A 20,054-nucleotide genomic window follows, 5' to 3' on the forward strand; every position below is an offset into this window, starting at 1 on the left:
TTCTGGTCATTGTAGAATGACTCCCGTTCTCTGTACAGCTGAGGGGAACTGATGGTGTTTGGCGCTATTGGAGTCACCAGCACTTTGCACTGTCAGGATCTAACCTTTCTCCCTCGGGGCTCGGCTGGGCATGTCAAAGTGTGATGGTGTAGCCAGCAGGCATGTCCACCACCAAATTAGCAGAGAGCACTGCTATAGCTTTGTTGAAGGCAATGGCAATGCCCCAATTAATAGGACCAGCCCGTGTAGATTGAGAACTTGATCCTAGGAAGAGCCAAAAACCGGAAGTCAAATCATCTCTGTAAATTAAAGGTCCTTCAAAGGCTTCTCTTTTTTTCAGAAGTTCAAAACTTGGTACCCACGTTTCCTTCTTGATTTTCTGTTTTTCCTTTTCCCTGGTTTAGCTGTATAGTTGGACTCTTCATGCAGCAGTTCAGAGATAATAAATGTTTAGTGGCAATTTGCCAGCTTGAACTCACAAGTGCTGAGCTTATTCATTACTAGGAAATAGTGATTCTCTGTGGGGAAATGTCTCCAAACATGATTAGCAAAAAAAAAAAAAAGAAAGAAACCCTTATGAAAATTGCGTGCACTGCTAATCAATGGCAAATAGTTCCTTTGTACATTTCCTGACGCATTTAGAATGCTGCTGAATATGAAGAGTGAGGTGGGAGAAGTGGGGAGATGACACTGTTTCTCACAATAGGCTTTTGTGCAGATCAGTCTGGAGTGAGCGAGGAGAGTGCTGGGCCTCTGCAGGAGGTTTTGTGTGTTTTCAAATGTTCCCATCCCCAATCTGTCTTTTCCCACACACCAGTAAAGCCAGTTATGTTGCAATGTTGAGTTCTTCATTTTGGACACACTCATCCCAGTAGGATGAGAAGGTGTACTGGTTAGAGGTGGGAAGTCTTTTTTTTACCTTCCTGCATGCTTCTAATTTTAGTCTAACCTAGTCTCGAGGAGCCAACAGCTACATCTCATCAGTAAAAGAATGAACCTTGGCCTCTTCCCCCAACAACATTAGAAAATGTTGACACAACCGGAGATCCAAAGCACAGGGAAGAGCCACAGAGCAGAAGCCTGATGCAGGCATGCAGAATTAGACCAGGGCTGTTGGTGTAAAGATGAAGAATATTTATAGTGAGCTAAAGTGAACTTGTAAATGTAGTTGTGTTTGAGATTTTAAAAACTAAGATGAATACGCTTTTCATTATCTTAAAAGCACATTACTAAATGTTTACAGTGGTATTGTAATTTAGATCTGTCCACAAATTCTCACGTAGGACTAGGTGTCATATTACCTTTCTTCCCACCAAAGCTTTCCTAGAAGCAACTGAATCCTGACAGAAAGCAAAATCCATTTGAGTTAACGTGGAAACCTCAGGGGAACTTTAAAATTATTCTTGAATAATTTTAAAATCTAATTGTATTTACACTCCCAACTGCTATAAGCCCCTTTTGCAAATTCATTGGCAAACAAGTGAAACGCGTCTGAGTTGTATGATTTATCACATGAGATTTCATCAAGGGTAACAAAGCTGAAATGAACTGCATATTCTCAAAAGCTAAAAGGCAGATCCTGCCCCTTTTGGGCATGCTGGAGATTTTGCCAGTGACTTTTTAGGGGGGAGAGTCTTATTTGTTGAAAAACAGTGCACTCCTCTAAAGAACATTTAATGTCATGACTTCTAACATTTGCTGCTGGGGATGTTTTGCAAGATACTGATGAGAAAGCAGGACATAAATTATTAGACTCACAATTTCAATATTAATAATTCTTTGCATTCTTACAGCATTTTTCAACTTAGAAACTCAGCGCACTGCTATGCATAGAAATGTATGTGACAGTAAGCTAACAGGGCAATCATGTAAGGTAGTGTTTGTTCCTCAGAGGCCAGCTGCTATTTAGCAAGGCGAAGGCACAGCTCACGTCCCTTGGAAGGGGATGATGACAGCAAGAGGCAGCATCCTGCTACGCTGCCTTGTCGTAGGAGGGTAAAGCACTATCAGCTCTCAGTGCCTCCTCAGTGGTGGGGCTGTCAGCAGTCCTCCAGTTCTTGGTAGCTCTCAATTTTCAGGTCCCTAACGAGGGCCCTTCACTCTCAGTAACCAGGGAATATTCTCTGGAGACAGAGAATCCTGGCAGTTCATATAATAAAAGACTGTCCCTTTCTGTTTTGGTCCCAAAGCATTGCATTCAGGGTCTGTTTTTTAAGCACTTAGTTACAGGATTTTGCTCTTATTTGGGTGTGTACAGCTGTAGATGGGAATGCAGACACAGGGAGGATTTGTATTTGATCTGCAGGATCAATTGCATGTTGTCAGAGACCCAGAAACAACCTGGTCCTTCACAGATTCAGCAACACACATTCAACAGTTCCAGGTTGTAAACACTACGTCCAACACAGTATTTATGACACTGAGTGCTCTCTCTTTTTTCAGTAAAAATCAGTAAAATAATTTCTGGCACAATTTTAATGTACATTATGGTAAACAATGCTTTTTCTGTCTTGCAGCATTGAGTTGTGCTGCTTTAGCTTTAAGGGGTAAATAAATCAGTATATATTCTTGGACCAGATGAAACTTGCAATTAACAGATATGAAAAAGCTTAACTATTACATTAAGCACATGCAAAACTCACAATTAACTGTGTTGTTACAATGTTATGGCTGTACTGATGTCACAAAAAGAAAAAGCTAATACAAAAGTGAAGGGTTTAATGCAAAAGTTAATTCAGCTAGATTGCGTATTCTCCCTTTTATACAGGGCACAGGACAGAAGCCAAGTTGCAGTATTCATTGTACTGCTCCTTAGTCAAAAACGCAGGAGCACTGCACACACGGGACAGCCACAGTAACTGAGATTCTCACAGCTTTGCAGTTCTCACATTTGGTGATTGTGCAGTTGTGTTAACACTACATTAGCCTGCTATTATTGGCATTTAATTTTCTTGTTTATTTTAAAGTCTGAGTGAAAAAGAAACTGGTGGTATTGAATTTTATTCATTTACTACTACCATTTGCTTTCCCAAAAGTTTGCTCTGGCAAATACATACAAATATACACCGTGTAACTTACCCACCAAAGACCATTGACTGCAGCAGAACTAGTCACAACATTAATTATAAATGCCTGCAGATATTTTTATGGGATCAGACCCTTAACATTGAAAAGGAATCAGTTAAAATTCACATCTTATTTGGTTGAAGGTGAGTACTGAGTCACTGTTTGGATGGAGATACTTTTCATTTTGCAGCATGGTGTCTTTTGGTAACAGACAAGAAACAACTTTGTAAAGAGTAAAATCTTAGCAGCTAAGCAACAGTAATGTAAAACCTTGTAAAGTTGTCAGGTCAGGGGGAAGAATTTCTATAGGTGTGTAATGAATGTTTTTAAGTAAGAAATAAATATTTTGACTGTAGGAACTCTCTGAACATGCCATATTTTTCAGAGCCTACATAGCGACCCAAAAAAGAAGACAGAGAGAAATCCAGGCTTATTTCATAAACAAAAACAGAGATGCTGATGCAGTGGCCCAAAAGAATTTCTGGCTACTTACTGGTCTTTATTTGCTGTGTTTCCTGTAAACAAAAGTCCATGTTAGAAATGTAGAAATGGCAGATTTAAAAATATTTTTATGGTAGTATTGTCTTTTCAGCACATATTTCGGCCACTTCTTGGTCTACTTTGAGTCACATAACAGTTATAAAAAGAGCATGTTTTCTGTGCCCACCAACTAATGTACCGCTACAGGAGGGCAGCCCATGGGGCCTCCTGGAATCAAGGAGCAGGATTTTTTGTTGCTTTATTTACTGGTTTACTCTTCCGTAGGAACAAAGCACTATTTGATCCCCTTTTTTTTTTCCACTAAATCTCGTTTCCTCAGTAGTTTACCCCCATCCATGTGTTCAGCAGAGGTATTTACAGCACTAATAAAAGCATTTTTCTATGAAGGGTCAAAAATCATTGCTCTTAATACATTTGTGGATCTGCTTTTGAACATCATCCGTTAGTCGTAGCAGGTATATTACAGCGGAAACTGAAAAATACTTTTTTTAGTGTCAGAATTAATTAATAATTCAAGCATATGTTAGAAAACAGTCTTTTTCTTACATCAGTAATGATACAAGTGACCCGAGAACTATTGTCTTCATGCATCTTATTTTAGCCATCTACCTGCAGAGGGGGAAGCTGCCATGTTCTCACTGCTTAGCATGTGGGAATTTAGCGGTCTTCTCTTCCAACATGTTATGCCTGCAGATTAGAAGAGAGACAGACTCATCCCTGGCCAGGAAGCTGCTGGCTCCATTCTCGTTATGGCAGATTGATCAGTTGATACTGATTACAGGAAATGGCTGTTAACTGGGTGAATAAATAACACATCTGTGAGCAGGGATTATCTTAAAATTTATTATTCCTTTCTCCAAAAACGATCATGTATAAAATCAGAGGAGGGGCAACAGTGTTCCATTCGATCACAGAAAGATTTTCTTCATTTCCAATAGTGGCAGATGTTCATTTCCCAATTTACACAGAGGAAAAAGCAAGCATCGTTTTCTGTCCCTTCAAAGTTTCCTTCACAGACATGCTCTATCCCAGCTAATACTACCAGCTATTAGCAGACAGTGCCCTTGAGTAACTATTATGTCATTTTGAGAAGGAGTAGTAGGTTGATACGAAAAACACAGAAGAGTTGCACATTACCTGGGCTGCAGGCTGACAAAGTGTCCTGGGCCGTGCACATGCCTGGGACACCGGTCAGTACTTTCTGAGTGGGCTGTTTTGATTTGGGGAATGCTTCCCACACTGTGCAGTGTGGCAGAGTTCTTGCGCTCACTTCCCCACGGGATGGGGAAAGGCTGGTAAGAAATGGAAGTGCAAGTTCACACACTGCAGTTGTCTGTCTTGAAAGCAATCTATTACACTGACCACACTATCTGTGCTCGTGTGGGGAAGAAAGTTTAGTGGTCTGCACTGGGCAAGAATATTTTATTCTTTTCATTTTTTCTCACTTGTAAAACAAATTATGTAAGTAAACTTTTTACATTTGAGCCATTCTCACCTATCTATATTTTAGCATTATTATGCTCCTTATATCCGTTTCCAGTCTCATTCATAAGAAACCAGGTTTTTGCATCATATTACAGTTATTTGCTTTACCAAGAGCATGATTACAGTTTAAAATAAAAAGAAATTCAATTTTAATATCCCTGTGAGTGTAGAGTAAACTTGCTGTTTGCAGTAAAGTTTTCACCTCCATTTGCTTTTGGTGCTTATTATAACTTAATAAGTTTTTTATTCAGTTTGTAAAGTGCCCCTTTTTAGCCTCTAGCTGCTGGGTGACACCATCTGTGTTTTCCAATGAAATTAAATTAAGTGAAAATTCAATCAACAAAAAGATTTTTGCTTCCACAACTTCACTGAGTGGCTTGGGATCATATGTAAGTGACATGTCTTTCACACAGGAAGCACAACCACTGTGTGAGCCTGTTTATCTTAAAGGAGGAGATTTCCCAGAGAATGGAGTGGTTAACACACTATTTCCAGTGTATCATGCCCGGTTTAATTAATGATTAATTATCATTAATGACCCTGGCTCAGCCCTTTTTGGCAATAGGCATTCAGAGTGACTTCTCTGTTATTCTTCAACAAGAAGCCCATCTCCAGGTACAACTTTATTATGTCCCCTGTGCTCTGAGAGCACAGGTTTCGTTATCTGAGCAGTCCTGCATGCAAGCAGGGACTTCTCCTACTGAGGTAGGCTATGCAGAATAATGCACTGCATAGAAGGCACAAGCATTTTGCTTAGTGACTGAAGCATGGACAACGTGACACATGTGTTAGTCTTAATATTCCTGAAATGACTGGTAGGATCTGAGATTGGTGCAAGAGCAAGGAAATAAGGGAATTACAAAAGAATAGTTGGTGTAATTAAGAAAACAAAGAGATCTTTTTTGCACCTGCCATTCTCTCCTTTTTCTTTCTGCTGAGATGCACTTCATTACTTTATTTTCTCCTTTCCCATAACCGTATTATAATCTTCTCTTTAACCAGTTCATAACAGGAAGCATAATGACTGAGAGTTCAACAAAATACCAGTAAAAATATCCCTTGGGAAACAGTTAAGTGGTCAAAGCTTGGAATGTGGTTTATATTATTGTATCTGCACTGACATTTTGCTCGCCTCCCCATACTCTTTTGTGAACATACCTAAATAAAAAGTATAAACTAATTCCCCTTCCGCCGTACTCCCCTTTGAGTCAGAAAGATGTGTTTATTTTTCACCACCTAATTTTTACAGGATTTTCTAACAGGACTTTACACAGTCCGTGGCCTGGATGACTCATAGTGTAGTTACTAAAGAATAGAAGTAGTGATTTCCACCGCAGTGGTGAGCTAATTTAATAATGGACACAAATTATAACTTACAGAACCAGAACATCAGCGTATATGACAATAATCCCCGCACTTTCCAGCAAATGCTTTGAGAAAGTGGGGATCAATGTCTAATAGTATCGGTTATTATTAGTATCCTCCTTACACATCTAGCTTTTTTTCATCTTATTTAATACAAAAATGAGGTCACTTTGAGAATATATTGGCAGAGAAACTCTACAAGAAATCTTGGAGGCTTGGGTGTTTGGGTTTTTTAAACCAGAGTAACTTTCTAGCTTCTAACCATTGTTTGCAGAATCCCTTCCAAAGAACATGGAGTCCTTAGCTCAAGGAATGTGGACTACAGAAAAAGGACTTAACTGGTGGCAGCATAATTCATTTTTCATTTTATATTAGTTTCTAGCTAGAAATTTCTTTTCCAGGTGGACCGTGCAGTCTCTGGTACATCTCTTTGAATGTGACAATACAGTGGGTAAACTATTTGATGAAGGTTAGCAGTGTCAAAAAGAAAGACAAACGCAAAGAATAAGACATCAATCCAAATTCCTTATACTTGAATGTTTAGTTTTATAGTTCTACCCCTGATCACTTAGCATAGGTTGGGAGTTTTCACTGAAACCTAGTATATTTGGAAAAAGAGTCATGTGTCTGGGTAAGCAAAACAATAGGTGTCACCAGGTGTCACTATTTACACGGGTTTTTTCTTTACGTGTGAGCAAATGGCCAGTTTGGGGACGATATATCGTATTACCAGTTCATGCTTAAGCATTTGGTATAGAGCCATCAATGTAGGTAGAAAGGGGTCTGCAAGTGCAGGAGAACTTGCTCTCTTCTCTGGGCTGGTGTTTTGCACATCATTGATCACTGGGAACAGGGAGAGCCACTGGGCTGAGGTTCCTGCTAGAGGGAATTGCCCCAGGTACTGTTGTAGCACCTTTGTTCTGGAATTAATATGAATACGCATAAATAAAACAAAATGCATTGTCATATCTCCTGTAAACACACCACTGTATCCTGATCATCCACTGCTATCTAGCAGAAGATAGATGTAGTACTAAAACAAGGTGCACCACTCGTGTGTTTGCTTTACAGTGTTGGTGTATTATATATCAAACAGAGAAAACAAGTGTAAATATTTGTCCTTATGGTAGACCATAAGGACAATGTTGACTGCAGACTTACTTTTACTACAAAATTGCAGACATGTACTTACCTTAAGGAAGAATAAATACATGCTATATTTGAAGCAGGGGTGTATCTTTCTCAGAGGTTACCGTGTGACTTCCCACAGTATCTTGCATTTTAGAAATCCTAATTGATGTGTGAGTAATGCACTGAAGGACTCTCAGACCCAACCCGGGCTAAAGCTTTATGACAAATCCCACTTGCATTCACAAGGAGCGTGCAAAGAGCCCCACTTCTGTCATGCCACAGGTGGGAAAGGCATAGGCAAGCACAGAAGAGAGAGTTTGGATGTTTGCTGAAGGAAGCAATTTTGCCCAGCTATTGCATGAGACAGGCAATGGTCTAGATTGATATTTGTATACTACCATTGAAGCAGCTGGCATACCTGCAAACATTTGATATGAAGTGAGGTCGATTAGTTTTGAGGAAGCTTTAGATTCAGCCTGCCTGATGGCCACAGGATGGTAAGGAAATGTGCCTCTGTGGACCCCAGGGGCTGAGCTGGGTGGGGAGCTCTGCAGAGAAAGCACTGAAATACCCCAGGGTGTAAGTGTTTGTTGCTTCAGTCTTAGTAATCCACCAGAGAATGCTATCTTCAGCAAAAGGAATTTCTGGCACATAAAACTGTTTTCAATAGCCGCCTTTCTCCAAAGCTCACTGGAGGCAATAGGAATCTTTAAGCTGATTCAATAGACTTTGCATCGTTCCCTGTTTTGAAGATTTCTTGCTTCCTACCTAATAATGTGGCTTGTGATGTGCTGCATTGCAGCTCCGTCTCTGGAAGAAGCAGTGTTGGAATTGATGAATCACTCTCCTTCTTGAGATATTGCCATATAGGCCTATAACTGTCGTAAATAATATTGCAGTGATTGAACTTAAAAGTCACGATCTGTGGAAGAATCTAATCCCCTTTGAACATTCACAGCTGCCTGCCTTTCACTCTTTACCATAACTTTCACCTGATTCACTTCAAGGGGTAAACCTCTTTCAAGATATTTTCTTTCCTTTGCTTAAGGAAACACTATCCTTTTCTCTGCGTGCTCTGACATTGCTTCTTCCCCTGAAAGCTGGTGCCCTTGGACATTTGAACCTCATTAAATTTAGAAAGCCCGGTGACTTGGTTTTGTTCCCATAGTGATGTTGCAAATCTCATATTTGCAAGGGAATTCTTTTTAAACAGATTCATTTTCTCTTGTGGTTGCTGCCACTAAGTATAATATCACATCCTCTTTTATATAGAAAACATGTATCTGAGACCTTTCCACGAGACATGGAGCTTTATAGCAATGTAGGGAAAAGGACACAATGCAGCAAAGAAGTAACTGCTCGGTACATTTAATAGCGGGGAAACTGCAGAAGGTAAAAAGAACAAAAAAAGTTTGAGGCAAAAACCCTGGCAGATATTGTATGTACCAATGTAAATTAAGGACAAATTTTAGATACGTGGGAAAGCATTCACAGTCCTCTCACCTGTCTCAGGCTAAGGCATGCAACAGGGGACTTACCTGTGCCGGAGTAACAGACCTTTAATGAGTAACAATTCCTTCTTGTGGCTCAGCAAGCACTGTCCTGGCCATGACTGCCACAGCCTGCAGGTGCTGACTAGCACATCTCCGTCTTAAGCACTTGCTCCTGGGCACTCAAAGGAGGACTGGTTTTATTAAGCCAGTTGGAGGCCATCAAAAAGATGATACTCCTGATAGCTCAGGACTAAAATAAGGTAGTGCATTACACTTTGTGTAATAAAGATAGCTGGTAGCATTACAAAATGGCTGGAGAAATCTCCAACATTAATATTTGATTCAAGATCTTTTAGTTGTCTGTGGCATATTTTGATTGAGGAGGCTTGTGAGTATATTTATTTATCTTTAGATTTATGTAAATGTGCACAGTCAACATCTCTTGAGGCACCAGTATGGCATCCAGTAATATATACTGCGTAGCATAATCCCATTTCCATCAGAGCAAAGAAGTAATCCTGCTCACCCCACCCAAATCTAAAAAAAAAAAAAGCCCTGCTAAATTCCCTGAGGGAGCCCTTGACAAAGCAGGTAACAGCTCATAGCACTTCCACTGGACTGGCAGGGGAGCCAGCGCAATACTGGGAAGGAATTTGTGTTTCAGGGTCACAGATGCTGGTCCGACGCAGCTTGGCCAGGTTCAGTGACCTGGAGGGTGTTTGCACGGCGCCCCAGCCAGCCTGACAGCATGTTGGAGGAGAGACAGCTCTTTTGCTGCTCCTGCTCTGCAGCACGCTTCAGTCCTTCAACCACGAACCATCTGCAGGGGAAGCCAGGAGCCCCAGTAGTAGGCAAATGACCTCAGGCGGTGGTGCAGAGCGCGGCCCAGTTTCCCCCAGGGCAGGCAGTCCATGGGCACTGGGTGTGAGCTCCGCAGGGGCACTCGCTCGGTCCGCCCTGGTGGAGAGCAGCCGTGAGCTCGAGGCCGAGCTATTCCTGAGCCTACCTAAAGGCAGAGCTTGTTCACGCAGAAAGGCACATGCCTGCAGCCTGTGCTCCCTCCCTGGACTGCGTAGCCTTGCCGATGTAAATTTTGGATTGAGGTAGATACATGTTTGATTTCCTTTTCTAGTTCTAGTTCTGATGTCCTGCCTGCCAATGAAATGACGCATGATTATCGTTTAAAAACAAAATCTATCCTGCCAAGCTCTAGTAAAGCAGCTTTCTAAATAGGTTTTTCTGATGGGGGATTTGTTGTAATGAAGAGTCTTATGAAAACTATATGTAGTTTGCAATGATTCAGGAAGCCAGCATATGACTGCGTGGTGGCTGTTATCCTCAAGCAGCATAGCTGAGGGAAGGGCTGCCTAGGTCCTGTGTTGAGGGGTGGTGTCTGGGCACCGCTTGGCATGCTGTGGGGGAGGCTGGCTCCTGCCTGCCCTGGCCCCGGCATTTTCCCTTCCAAGAAATGGCCTATGAGGCTGTCTGATCTACGGGCTTTCCCTGAAGAGCTCCACTCCCCACAGCCACCCATATGGGTCTCTGCTGGACTTACTCCGACGGGGAGACTGTGTGCTGTGCCACAGCAGGCGATCCAAGGATGCGCAGCGCTTGGTGTCAAGGAGGGGGCACCCAGCACATCTCAGGGGGATTATGGTGGGCAGCTCCTGTCTGTTCCCATGGACTGAGCACTCATTCAGGGCTGAAGCACAACTCAAGAGTGGTTTGATTTAACCACTTTACTCTTCTCCAAGCCTGAACAGGTCGAACTGTCTAATGAGGGCTGGGTTTACAATATTTTTGACCAAGATACTTTTTCAGGTAGAAATACAACTATTATCAGATATTGAATTACAAAATGTCATCTTGTATTTTTAAAAAGAGAAAGATTTCTGACAAACATTTGTGGATTTTCTGTTGCTTTGAAAGCATAGGGAAACATCTGTCCTTCTGCAAAATCTTTTCATTTTCTGTTTCCTTAAGAAAAGTGGGGTGACATAGAGATTTTTTTTTTTTAAAATAGGTTAAAGATGAGAGAAATTAGGCTCTCAACTTTTATGTTTTTTTCCAAGAGCAACATTTCAATACTCTTAAAATTATTTTACACTTTAAACTGCTTTTTTAGTTAACTAAAATATCATTTAAACAGGTTTTTTAATGCCTCGGTTTTCTCTCAAGTGAGGATGATTAGCAAAACACTTCCTTAAAGGAAAAAAATAAAGATAAATTAGAAGGTCATCTCCCCACTCACACGCTCTTATTTATTTTCCAGAATCATCATCTCTATTTTGCAGCATGAGTTGAGTGAAAATGAGGGCTAAAATCTTCCTCTGACCCTATTTGCCCTCCTAAATTTTCCAGTACTCAAACACAATCATTTTCTCTCTTTCATCTCCATTTCATGTAAAGAAACGTGAGGTAAGAGAGGGAGTTTCTTGCTCCATGTCATTCAAGGAGAAGTTTTGAAAAGAAAAATAAAGAGAAAATGGTCAACCGAAAATCTGATTTTCCAGAAATATTTCAGGACAGAAGTCCTGCCTGTCCCACTAGGACACTAACCCTCCTCACCTTGAGATGTCCCCATTACCTGCTCCCATGGACGTCCCACCCATGGAAGGTCTCTCTCTCTGTCCTGGTTTTGGCAGGGATAGAGTTAATTTCCTTCCTAGTAGCTGGTACAGTGCTGTGTTTTGGATTTAGGATGAGAACAATGTTGATAACGCACCGATGTTTTAGTTGTTGCTGAGCAGTGCTTACACTAGTCAAGGACTTTTCAGCTTCCCATGCTCTACCGACTGGGAAGGCTGGAGGTGCACAAGAAGCTGGGAGGGGGCACAGCCAGGACAGCTGACCCCAACTGGCCAAAGGGACATTCCATACCATGGGACGTCATGCTCAGTATATAAAGCTGGGGGAAGAAGAAGGAAGGGGGGGACGTTTGGAGTGATGGCGTTTGTCTTCCCAAGTCACCATTACGCGTGATGGAGCCCTGCTTTCCTGGGGATGGCTGAACACCTGCCTGCCCATGGGAAGCAGTGAATGAATTCCTTGTTTTGCTTTGCTTGCATGCACGGCTTTTGCTTTACCTATTAAACTGTCTTTATCTCAACCCACGAGTTTTCTCACTTTTACCCTTCCGATTCTCTCCCCCATCCCACTGGGGGGGAGTGAGCGAGCGGCTGCGTGGTGCTCAGTTGCCGACTGAGGTTAAACCACGACACTCTCCTTTCTCCTGGCTCCTCTAAGTTAGGAAATAAACACAGTTTTAGACTTGCCACTGTTTTCCACTGGTTGGCAACTTCCAGCTTTCTGAGGACTGCTTTTGTCTAATCGTTTTGGTACGTAATTCAGCTGCAGCCTGCAAGACAACAGCGATTCCTCGTGGCTGACATGGGCTGCTTTGTGCTCATGTCACAATGTCTTTGGAAAATTGTTAGCTTGCACTGTGGTAACTCAATTTTGATGAATACCCCATAACTTAATTTACTCTGTGGCAAAACACAATTGTATAAACAAATTGGTGCTGTCCACACCCATTGTACCTTCACAGGGCATCATTTTAATATTAACCACTTTGAGCTATGATAGATTATAGTGTAGACCCTGAAGCAGGAATGTGTCTGTAAGCACAGGGCAGATGGTTTTAGTTTCACAGTACAGCTTTTACAGAGATTGTTCATTGAATGTGAGAATAACAGACCAAAAAAAAAAAAAAAAAAAAAAGAATTGCCATAGTGTATCAGAAAAGGTGAGTTGTGATAGCAGCTGAGAGACCCCGGCAGGGACCGGGACACCGCTGCGTGAGGTCCCGCACAGGATCAAGTGCAGTGACAGTCTCTGTTCCAAGGAGTGCGTAGCACACATTCTGCACAAATACTGCAGAAATAAATTTTAATTCAGTGATTATGTTAAAAACGTGTAAAATATTCCCCATCGTTAGCATAGGAGATAACTCAAAGTAGTTAAAGAAAATGAAAAGATCCTTTCTGTGATACCAGGAACAACCTACCGCTTGTTGCACGGCTCAGGCTATGTCTGCGCTGCACAGCCAGTGCATGCGGCTGCTGTTGGGCCTGCGTGTGGGTCAGCACGTGCCACTGAACTATAGCTGCATCCAGGGCCCCACAATACCTCCTGGTGGGTAAAGTAGCCTGGTCTTAAACTGCTGCTGGAATCTGAAATATGATTTGTAGCCCTAAAACCTGGATAACTGCCTTAATTAAGTTTGATGCAGGCATACCTATGGTCATTGACTGTGGGGTTGCATTGCGGTGAGGAACACCATTTTAGTTTTTGGATAACAGACTATTGAAGGCAAAATCAATAGGGATTTGCTGTATTATGTTTGCTTTAAATTATGGAAGTGTTGTACACAAATATTATCAAAATTGTAATATTTGAGCCTAATAAAAGAGGAAAAGTAACATCAGGGAAGTGTTAACAACAGCAAGGCAATTCTGGTCCCTTCATTTACTTCAGCGCCACCCTGTGAGTTTGACTTTCATTTACACAGTGGCTGCTTTGTGGAGGCACAGCTTTACCTGGGAAAAAGGGTGATGGAAGATGTTTTAAAAGAGACCAAAGAAACTGACTCCCTTTGCACCGCTACAAAAGTGCAGTGTGAAGCTGGCTAGGCTCACCTTTTAAAAAATCCTGATAACCCTATTGATCAGAGTGGGATTATATCAAGGGTCAGATCAGCCCAGTGTTACTTCCAGAATTACCATTGTCACCACCAGTCCCCACCCCATGCTCTCCAAATGTCCAGTTTGAACCCACAGGTTTCCAGGCACTCTCAAGGTAAACATGTGGCACAAGCTCTTTGCAGCTTTTCCTTTAATGGATCAGGATGGTCTTAAGGTGTTTAGCATATGCTTCCCATTTGTCCCCTCACTGATACACAGAGGGGTCTAGTATGTCTGCAGATACTTCCCGCTGCCCGGGTGCCTGGCAATGGAGGCTAGGTGCTATTTTAAAACCTCGCTAGCATTAATGCTGCATCTTTTGACACTCAAACGTGTATAAAAGTTTGGCTCTTACTTCTCGCCAAACCCTCTGTGCATGCCAAGCTGCACCATAATCAGTCCCTTCGTAATGTGAGGCGAGCAGGGGGTGGCTGGCACCCCGCGGCAGGAGGGGGCTGTGTGTTCTCAGTGCAGTGCCTGGTCGGCAGGCGGCTATGGCCAGCTCGCCAGTGAATCAGTCGTGCTCGTTTGAAATCTTATGTGTAGGTTTCAGCAAGTGGTAAAGACTAATGTAGGTGCAAATAAATGTTTAAGAAATTTCCTTTCAGAAATGAGTCGTGATCTTGTCTTGGGCCCAGGGTGTTCCTCACAAATAATATTCATTTTTTGCAGCGTCTGCCTAAGGATCTCCTTTTCTAATCTGTGGATCTGTGATTAAAGGAGAAAGCTGGAAACTTAAAAACCTACTGGTCTAAATGGTGTGAAGGGTAGGGATTTAAGCTACAGATGCTTTGCACAGCAGCTAGAAGCCATAGGAAGAGCGTGTTACTAGTTCTCCCTGATGTAGTGACCCTATGTTGTTTCCGCTCTCTGATTGTAGTAAGCTTTGTTTGTTAACAGGGAGCTTTAGTCGATGCTATCTTGGACAAATTCAGGTTTCCCTAATGCTGTTGTGAATATTTGTGGCTAATAGAGAACATTATCATATGGACAATAGCAAATTGCATTTAAATTGCTTATTCACAGGCAGCTTCAAAACTGCTTTTGTGTCTTGAAGTAGTTTTGCAGGACTAAGAGAGATTTTTAGCCATAGACTGCATCGGCCTTCAAGAACCAGAATCGTTCAACAGTGTCATGGGTTATAAACTCTTACCTTGCACTCCAAACACTACGTATGGATCTGTCATTTACCAGCAAGTAAAGCACATGCCTGAATGCTGTCCTGAGCAGGACTGGATGTAACAACATACTCAAATGCTTTGCTGGCTGGGGACTTGGTGTATGAATCTAAGCATGTGCATAACTATTTGTAGTATTGGGGCTATAATAATTGTTCCATTTTACAAAAATGGATACAAAATGGAATAAAAAATGGAATCAAAATGTTCCCCCTTAATGTAGAGCAGATATCTTTTAACCAACATTTTGGAGTTTGATCTTTTGAATTTTATTGTTGGTTTCAGGATTTGCTCGATCCTTCTCTGATCTGCCATGAAATGTTAGGATATTTCCCCCAAAGGTGGTCTCTGTATTAAGATGCAAGCTGATTTAGCAGTAGATTAACCATTGTGATTAATGATGATAATGGATGAATGGTTTTGTCACTAACAAAACTGCATGACCGCGTATAAGCTTTAAAAGAAGAATAAAAAAATAGCATTGTTTAATCTGTTTCAAGAAGATTGTAAATGCCTTGAGATATTGATCCAGCCTGCAAGCCTGCTTACAAGGATACTCTCTGCCTGCTGCAGTGTGCTTAGATACAATCTAATAAGAGCTCATTGAATAATAAACAATGGTAGCCACCCAATCCTAAAAATTTAGATTGACGGAATTCCCTCCCCAGTGAAGAGAAAAAATCTAGAGCTGCCCATAAACCCATTACTGTCCACTCACCCATAAGCCAATAGAAGATCTGGGATTATTGGAACTCTTAGCTTTAAGAGAAATTGCTTTCCTAAATTTGACCTCCCACACTAAATATAAAATATGGACCATCTGTAATGAAGGGATTGCAGCCCAAATAGCTATCATCTCTCGGTGGCAAAGGTTAGAAGGTTGATGCACATTGGTTCCATGGGGATGGGGATGTTGGTGACCTTTTGGCATGAAAATGGTCACTTGGAGCTGTAATGTGAGAGAAAGGGGTCGGGTATTAGCCACTAAAGACTCTCTGATGCTGTGTCCTTGTTAAGCTTTTACAGAAAAAGCCATGGAGGCATTATGGGAAACAGCATCAAATCCCATCTACCAGATCTGAATATGATACAGGGGAAAAGTGAAACTGGATATATGCTCCATTTAGGTAACATTTCTTCACTTCTTAAAAGGACAAATGTCATCTGAGCTTATATAGAGCGTTCATTTCAAAGAAAAAAAGGTAAAAAGGCAATTTAGGTGTTTGCGGATTAATCTTTTGCCATTCCTGGACTCAACGTTATGTTTGACAGCTCATGATGGGCCAAGTGTATGAGTACAAAGATGTTCCCTTTTCTTATTTACTTAGGGAATTAAGTATTGTAGAAAGCAAAACAAAAATACAGTATGTGGTTAAATGAAATTGCCGCTGTCCATACCCTGTGTTTTAGTGTAATTCCTGTAAATGATTGTGTGGGGCTATAGAGGGAAACACGGTGAACACAATGTTCCTTTTTGATCAGCAGCTTTTAACAAAGGAAGGATGTTGAACATCTGAAAGGAAGGAGTGCAGAGTTCACTGCAGGTCACCATTAAGGACAAGAACAAGGTAATGTAAGAGGCTGTGTGATTCCAGGTTGACAGGAGGATTTTAAAAGATCAAAAGTGTTTTATATATATGTTATAGAAGACCAGGAGTGCTTTCAGTCAACAGATGAAAATGCTAATGTTTAGAAATGATGAAAGCAAGACAAATAAGGTGGTGAATTCCAACTGAGTCATCAAAACAACAAGTATTCTTAGTCTGTGGTTTTTAAAAGATTATTGCAAATTGTCCATCAGTGGAGGTGTGGTAAAAATGGTTATTCTGTTGCTATATGAACAGTTCACTGCGTTTGTTATTTTGGGATGGCAGAGTTGACAGTGAGTTGCAGCTTGCAATAGTCGTTCTTTTAGATCTGGACGTATTTGAATAAGTCTGTTAATTTTTAAGCTTTACATATAAGCTCTTCCTTTCAGTAACAGCAATAGAAATATTTCTACTGTATAATTAAGGAGCTGGAGAGAAAAGAAAGAAACAATTAATAGCTGTTTCTGATAGAACCTTCATCAGTTTAGTGTGAAAAAGAAAAATGATGGAGTAATATTGCCACCAGCAATTCCTCAGTCAGGTGACTTTTTTGCTAGATCAATTCTGGTTGCTAAGCAACAAGCAAAGAGGCACAGTTATGTTTTGGTAAACCTTTTATTTTTGAATATTCTGTGCTGGAGTTTCATGTACTGTATCTATTACTAATGCTGTTGATTCAAGACTCACAGTATCTTCCGAGCCATAAAAGCCCATCTTTTCTTATTTAAAAGGGACAATGTTGTTTAGTTTTCAGAAAAACTTTTGCGGCTAATACACATTTGAAAATACAAAACTGAGCCAGTGATTAGAGAATTTGTTAAAAGAAAGCAATGGAAAAATCATTAAAACAACTCTGACATTTTTGGTTAATGATATCTACATTAATGAGTTAATTGCCAATGCATCACATTTTATGCCACTATCAAATATTAATGTTATCAATGTTATAATAATAGCATTTATTGATATAATTGAAGCTTGCTTTCCAATAGGTGTCACCATGAATAATACCATTGCAGTATTAAAATCAATAATAAGAATATTAGGAGGGCATTATAAAATGTCAATACGATGAAAACCACTTAAATAAATGCTTGATATAAAACAAACTGACTAAATATACGAAGCTATAATTTAAAAGAATAAATTCACAACCCTATGTATAACAGTTTGGACATTGCAAGTTTACCGTTCTTAAAAGCATCAGACTGAAACTAATAACACAATAAAGCTATGAAGAGAAGAAAATCCTTGTACGTTCAGTGAGAAAATATTTAAAGAGTATATGATATATCTGAGGAAATTATAAATATTGGAAGTGGTTTGATGTTACATTTAAGATAAAGCCTTTGTGTTGCAGCAGTCCAAAATCTGCTAGTAAATGTCGATGCCTGTCTTCCTTTGAGGTCAGTTCAAGCCAGGCACACAGCTGAGTCTTGGAAGGATGCGTGCCTGGCTAGCTTACACTGTGTATAAAGAAATCAGCAGCCTAGCCCTGGAAGAGGTCTGGAAAGACAAAATTCCAATTTTCCAACATGAAACATCTTGTCAATCTGTGGCTATTGCTGTTCCATTTCAACAGTGGCAAATTGGCACAAGGATAAGGGTCTGAGGGTAATTCTCCATGCCTTTTGGCAACTGACAATGATGCTCAAAAAGAAAGATTGCAAGAAGGAGTCTTTGAAAATTTAACACATGGGTAAAGCCAGCGCTGTTTGTGTGGAATAGCAAGCAGGACAAATATTTTGAAAAAAAGCCACTATTAAGGTGCTTAATTGCCATCCAGGGGACAGGGCGAAATGCCCACATAGTCTGGGTTGCTGTTGGCACCAGCCTTCATCCTGACAGCCACAAAGAACTAGGTGGTCGCTAGCAGCTGCGCGGTGTGGGGGCATTTGTTCCTACGCTGAGGCTTTCTTTGTCATGTCTGTGCCCTGAAACAAGGAGGAGGATTGCCTCTCCTACAGCTGTGTAGCTGAACAGAGGAGAGGAGGGGTGGGGAAAGCAATCTCCAGAGACTGCAAGGATGGCCCATCCTAAGAAACACTGGTCCTCAAAGACATGCCTTGCCACTGGGGAGTAGTAATTTACTGCAGAAAAACAATTTTACATTACTTTCCGTCCCACGTGGTATGCTGAGCTGGGTGGGAGGCAACAGGGTGTGCATGCAGCAGCCAGGTCCAAGCATCTCTTCCCGCGGCTGGAGGTGGGCAGCAGCCGCCACAGAGGCTTTTTCCAGGGCACCGTAGCATAAGTTATAATTAAACTGACAGAGGCCAATGGTACTTTGAACAAGCATCCAAGTTATTAGCTCTGGCTGTCTTGCCATTTTTGACTGCCCGTGGTACCGATCTCCATTCCCGACCAAGCAGGGTTTGCTGCTGGAGATGCAATCCATTCGAAAGTTCACCTGGGAACTCCATAAATCAAAATTGTTAATCTGAAGGCTTTTTATTACCAGTGTTGTCTTCAGCTATATCTGCCAAAAAAGTTTTAAGACAACTCAGATTTATTTGCCCAAAAACATTTGACATTTACTTCATTACTCAATGGACTGCATTCTCTTTAAATAAATTTTCCAGTGATCTGGACTTTCACCATGAAAATCTGTACAGTGAACTCCTAGTTTATTATGCCTACTTGAAAAGGGTAATTTAATAAGGCATCAGTACAAATACTTAATTGTGCAATGGCTATTGACAATGCCTTTAAACAGTTGCATATTTGCCAGATTTAGCTAATGGAAGTAGAATTGCCACTTAATGTCTCAGTTTGCACTGGCTGAAAATAAATTGTATCTGACATTCCTTTGGCTTTTAAAGGACATATTTAGATATTTACAGTCAGATTGATCTATTGTTGCATTTATGTTTCTTGTGTGAAAAAGTATGATGTAATTTAGATGGAGATACTTATTTACACATTCAGTATTTGTAATAGCTTCACACAGTCTGATGTTTCACAGACTTGAGATATATCAGAGAGAGTTGACTGAAAATAACTTGACAAAATTTATTTTTTCTGAAATGTGTGGATTTGTCAAGTGTGAAATAATTTGCTGGAACAGGCTACCTTTAATGACATTTCCATTTTAAAGAAGTTTTGAAAATAAGTTACAAATTGTTCATACACGATTTTGCATCATTTTCTAAAAGTTCAGTTTCATTACATTTTGTTTGGAAATGTAATTTATAACAAAAATAAGTCAAAGAAAAAGTGTAAAAGCAAAATGATGGCATTCTGAACATATGAAAGCAAAATATTCTGATTGGCATAAGCTGAAATTTTTCTTAAGTTTTTGGTTCAAAAAAGTTTTACAGTTTCATTCTGATTTAGGATGCAAATGAGATCTGCAATATTGAAAATGTTCATAAGATGGGAAAACTATTTCATATTGAGTTCTAGTGCAGATACATCTAACTCGTTTTATATTCCCTGTTAGAAATGTAATTGCTTATCTCTCTACTTCCACTTTCCTCACACCTCATTTAAGAAGCAAAAAACTTTTTCTAATGAAGCAACTTATCATCATATTAAGAGGCTCAGTAGCAATTGAATTAC

The sequence above is a fragment of the Aptenodytes patagonicus genome, chromosome 10, assembly GCF_965638725.1.
Source record: "Aptenodytes patagonicus chromosome 10, bAptPat1.pri.cur, whole genome shotgun sequence".
In the NCBI taxonomy this organism is placed as follows: domain Eukaryota; kingdom Metazoa; phylum Chordata; class Aves; order Sphenisciformes; family Spheniscidae; genus Aptenodytes; species Aptenodytes patagonicus.